The 5587-nt window shown below is 35.8% G+C and overlaps 1 long non-coding RNA gene across 1 annotated transcript; it reads left to right on the plus strand.

Moving 5' to 3' along the window:
- The first annotated feature begins 1346 nt into the window (after positions 1-1346).
- On the plus strand, positions 1347-5291 carry LOC127533693 (uncharacterized). Its single transcript, XR_007941451.1, has 4 exons — positions 1347-1605; positions 2816-3012; positions 3132-3159; positions 5263-5291. It is a non-coding gene; the product is annotated as an uncharacterized LOC127533693 (long non-coding RNA).
- The last annotated feature ends 296 nt before the right edge of the window (positions 5292-5587 follow it).

The raw sequence follows: 5587 nt of genomic DNA on the forward strand, positions 1-5587 counted from the left end.
CAAAATCTTTCTTAAAATAATCAAAATTTGTTATTCTGGGTTCATACCAGTCATTAAAATCATTTTCTCTTTCCTCTTCGGATAAGAGTTCTTGCACCAATTTATGAGCACCTTTGAATTCATCCACAGCTCTTTTAAACACTTCAAATGTGTCATTTACTTCATCAACATTTCCATTGTCAGTCAACAAAGCTTTTATTTCATTCAGTTTCCTCGTGCACGCGCCCAGTTTGGCTCTGCGCGAAGCCATGCGCGTTCTCAACACATCCTCCGCCTCAGCTGCGGTCTCTTTCGTGCCAAACATCATTGCAATAACTACACAGTTTCCTCTAATGCCCTTATAGTCCTTCAAATCTCAAACATCCAGCATCAAACCATCCATGTCCACAATCCATAATTCACAGCTTTGCTTTCCGCTGTCTTCAACTGTTTCTTTAGCGCGCAGCTGCGCATCCATTCATACATTTGATCAGCTGATTTTACTCACGACTCGCCGGGTTCATTTCCTGATGAGCGATCGTCTGGACTCACTAACGTTTCCAATTCCTTCCGTCATTAGTGAAGTTTATCAACTTGTTGTGGCTGTTGTTGTTTCAAAAAACAAAAGACGTCCAAAACAGTCTGATTCGTCTTTGAGGAGGAGGTTTACGACTCACTAATTTAAAAAGCACACACGGAGATCTAGTATGATTCAAAAAACAAGTTTGAGATTTATTTTCGTAAACACAAGTTAGGTATTCTCCGTTGTTGACTTTCCAGAAATATAAGAATAACGTAATTTAGTGGCTGATAAACTGTCTCACTCCTCACTCCTTCAACACAAAAAGCAGAGCCCTTCAAGGGACAGCTGATTGCTCCTCCTTAATCAAGGGAGTGGGATGACTCAACAAGTAGGAGGCAGGTGAGCAGTTAATCATAATCACAATTAGCAAAATGATCAAAATAATTCAAATAATCATCATCATCATCTAAATAATAATTTGATATATCATCAATTAATAGAAATAGGCTCCACAATATCCATATACAGATTTGTATTAATTCCAGGTCTGGTTCAGTAAAGATTCTAATAATGACTACATCAGATAATTCTTTGTCGCAGCTGGAATTTTGCAGACTGAGAGATGGTTGAGAAGGTTTGCAGTTTTTTTAGCAGAATATGTTAGAAATCGTGATTGTTATTGTACATGAAATTATCTGCAAACCAGCAAAGTGCATCAATCTGAGGTATCTAAAATAAATAAGTCAAGAAAAATGCTTCTAAAGCCAATAACAAGCAGAATATTTTGAGGGAATATTCTAAAAAGGAAGAAAAGCTCCGTTCTCACTCCTCTCAGGATGAACTGTCATTAAAATTGACTTTAAATTTCACTTCAACACGAGATCAAAACATTTACTTTCATTACTGATGTTGTCCAGTTTTTAAAAAGTTCATGCTACTTTTATAAAATGATGAAAGTGAATAAATTGTATTTCCGTGATCTGTGTTTGATTTCTGTCTTTTCTCCTGTCATCCAGATGTTCAGAGGGAGATGATGCCACATCTGATCCAGCCGATGGAAGGTCTTGAAGTTCTCTGTGGATGGTCCTCTCACTGGATTTAAGGTTCAGATGCTCAGGAACAAACTGAGCCGATTATTAAATGTTGCTACGAAGGTATCGCTGTTTTTCTTTGTGAATGCAAAGTGCTCCAACTGAAACTTGAATTAGAACTTAGAAGTAAATCCTTCCATCTGAAAGGATCTAGTTGCATTAATAACCTCATAACGTTCTAATTTTTATTCCAGTCTTGGTTGGAAATAGAATCCCTGTTTTGATTTTCTATCTCACTTCATTCTGACATTCAGCTCTGAATCAACAGCAGATCCAGATGATGGTGATCCATGCTGTGGAAGTGTCACGTCTCCTCATTTAAATACACTGTTTATTCACCAACACTTTATTTAATAAAAGTCCCATTTAGTTTTATGAGGAATGTGATGTTTTTAATTTCTCTGTGAATAACTGCAGTCTGGGTAGAACAGCTGGAGTGTAACATCTGTCCTGATATTGATCATGAAGAAGAATTGATCAGAATACTTGTGGTTAGCCGTCATCCCTGAAGTTTTCATGAAAAAATCTTTACTTGTGTTGTGAACTTTGGTAAAAAGCTGAAACTTTAGCATTGCCAAGGATACATGAGTGTTAAATTCAGTCCATGTTCATTTAGTTGTAGTTTTTTACTTCAAGGTTAGCAGCAAACCCGTTCAGCTGCACTGAAGTTCTGCCCCTTACAACCCGCCCGGCAGCAGGCAGATGGATCCTCCCCACATCAAGAGCCGGGTTCTGGCCAAGGTTTTTTCCCCTGTTAAAAGGGTGTTCTGTAAAGCATCTTGAGACAATTTGACTGTAATTGGTGCTATATAAACTAAATTGAATTGAATTGAAGTTTAGATGAGCTTTTCTAGTGTCTGCCATTATAGTGAACTGGTCCATGCCTAAAAATGATCAGGAGAAAGTATGTTGAAAAATACCACAGTAATTAAAACGTATCTGTAAGTGACTGATCCTGCATTTGGTGTTTACTTATGTCTTATTTAGATAAAGATGCTGTTCAATAAACGCAATGATTTAGAGATGTAATATGAGAAATAATATACAGGAAATAAATATTTCAGAAACTCACCAGGAGCTGAACAGAGACACATACAGCATAGAGGAAAGAGCCACACATGGATTTTAAAGCCCTGCATCATGAGCTACAGGTAGAGTAACCAAACCTGTGTGTTTCATCTGGTTCCTGACTCATTTCTTCATGTTCTGTCTGTGCTTACAGCTGGTAAACCAGCAGTTCTGGTGGTGATGCATCACACCTTCAATCGTCACCATGTTATAGCTCCAAGCAGCAGACTGGTGCAGAATCCAAACATTCTCCTCACTGTGGACTGTCTGTTTCACGAGAACAAACTCCTCAGTTGTGACCTCAATGATCAGATGTGGCATGAATTCTACAACTTTCTTGGAGTTTCTCAGGTAAAGACTAGATTACTGAAAACAGGTCACTGTGCTCCACATCTGAAATGATGCACATGTTGGAATCTGTTACTAATCATTACAACTTTTTGTTTTATTTTTTTTTTCTTTCTTTTCAGTACTTTCTCTGCCGAATCTTCTCAAGATGTAAGTGTGACAGTAATGATGAACTTCAGGTTACAGATGAGATTTTCCTCAAATCTGTAACATTTATCTCAGTTATTAGCTTTAGGTTTGTTTTAGCTCCTGTTCATAGTTGCTGTGAAGTTAAATTAAAACCTCCCTTGTGTGCAGAAGAATCGCCTTTGTTTTCTGATCAACTTTGAAAACTCAACTGTAATAGTAACATTAACAGTGAGTTAATAATTCTTCAAGAAGGTGAGATCATGTCAGTTTTTTTCATTGTTTTCTTCACACAGATCTGTAGAGGAATGTTTGAAAAGCCATAACTTGAGAAATAATGTAGCTAGAAATTTTGGAGATTCATTGATTTGTACATATGATTCAATGGTAAAATCCTACATTGTAGAAAAATACAAACCAGTTATATGATGGTGCAAATTTGGTCAAAAAATGTCAATGTTTCTGTCTATCTGATATTCCCCCGCAATCATAATAAAAAAAACAAATTTAAGGAAACATAGATTTTATTTCATTATAACCTTGTTAGAAAAGAATTAGTCACACAGAAAGTGGTGTAGAGAAAGTTAGTTGCAGTAATACACGGTGTACTGATGTCAGCATTAAATCCCTATTTAAAGTACTCCTTGTCCAATTATTTGTGGAAAATGGTTTCCCCAGTACATTCACCTTTGATGCAAAATTAAGTTCACGTTGTTGACCATGTGGATGGACCTTCTTGGCTCTTACAAAACACACAGATGTTATATGATATGGGTGTATCATTTGTAGATACCTGTCATTAGACAAAATGGTTTAAGCAGAGGAAGTAATTTGTAAACATTGATCTGTAATGCTAATTGTACAACCACCATGATCATGCTTTAAACAAGGAATGTTTTCACTTGATACTACATGAATGAAATAAATCTAATTGAATATGAACATGATTGCTCATGTTACCGCTTTTCCTAAAAGTATTTGAAACACTATGAGTGTAAAACCATGATTTTTCTTGTAGTGCAGTAACAGTATTATACAAGTCCTTCATTTGGGACACTATTGGAGTGGTTTCACCAATCAGACCTGCTCAATACAAGCTCAAATAATGGCCGCAAATGCAAAACATGTAATTTCAATCATTTTTCTCTCATAAAGTATAACTTGGCATCTCACTCTACTTTTTTAAAGCTCCTATTGGTGCTATTAACAGGAAACAAACCGAGCCTCTTCAAGTGAAAAGTAAAGGTTTTATAGTTGGTGGAATGGCAGAGTAAACGAAAGCTCTATTTGGCCAAATTTGCACCATCATATAACCGGTTTGTATTATTCCACAAAGTAGGGTTCTACCATTGAACCATGTGTACATATCAATGAGTGTCCAAATTTTCAGGACTCTAGCTCCATTATTTCTCAAGTTGTGGCTCTTCAAACATTTCTCTACAGATTGAAGCAAATAAAACAATGTAAAAATCAACATGACCCCACCTTCTTCAATAATTGTTAACGCAAAAACTAAAGTTATCTATGACCCCAGATTTTTGCAAGCGTTTTACATAATAGCATGTGTGTGCTCAGAATAAAATGGGACAAATATGAGATGGTCGGTCAGGAACCTTTTTCAGATTTGTTGAACTGAGGTCGAATGCCCCAGAGGAATAAAAGTGACCGTATTCAAAATGTCCACTGAAATCCCAGGTTTCATGGAAATGACTTCTAAAACTGGAGCAGACACTTTAATGATATGAGTGAGGGTCACAATATTTCGTAAAAAGTCCATTAAAAGTCAGTATTATTGTATGATATTTTATTTTACCATTTGTAAACTTTTATCTACAAAACAACATCAACAGTATAGTCTATCATTTAAACATTCTGCATTGATAAGTTTTTATAAGATAAGACTTAAGTGGACAAAAAGTGGCTTAAGTCCTTCTGATAATTAACTTCTTATGTTATTCAATATAAAATCAATATAACTGATGTTACTGTCTCCATCAGATTACAATAAACAAACAGTGCAGGACTGATGACCAAAACGATCATGTGTTATTAATATTGATGCTACTAATATTATTGTCATGTTGGTTTGGTTTAAATGGCTCATTGCTTTGTTTTTCTTTTTTGTAGGCATGAAAAATAAGTATATGCGTATTTTTCACCGTTGGTGATGGTGTTTTTTCGTATGGAATTTGGAAAGCCTACAAACCGATGGTAAGCTATATCACAATACTTTTTTCTTGAAATGAACGTGCATAAACTTGTTATAATGTGTAAACATGTAGCTACAGTCTTGTGTTATTATTAGTGTGACTGTATTATGGTTGTGAGGCTTTAAATCAGTGATATATCTGGAACATAACAGAGGGAAATGGTCAGTTGAGAAGTGAGTTGCTTTAAAGGAGATTCACCTTTTCTAGCATCATTCTTTACAAAATTGCAGACCTGTTTATTA

The sequence above is a fragment of the Acanthochromis polyacanthus genome, chromosome 4 (assembly GCF_021347895.1).
Source record: "Acanthochromis polyacanthus isolate Apoly-LR-REF ecotype Palm Island chromosome 4, KAUST_Apoly_ChrSc, whole genome shotgun sequence".
In the NCBI taxonomy this organism is placed as follows: domain Eukaryota; kingdom Metazoa; phylum Chordata; class Actinopteri; family Pomacentridae; genus Acanthochromis; species Acanthochromis polyacanthus.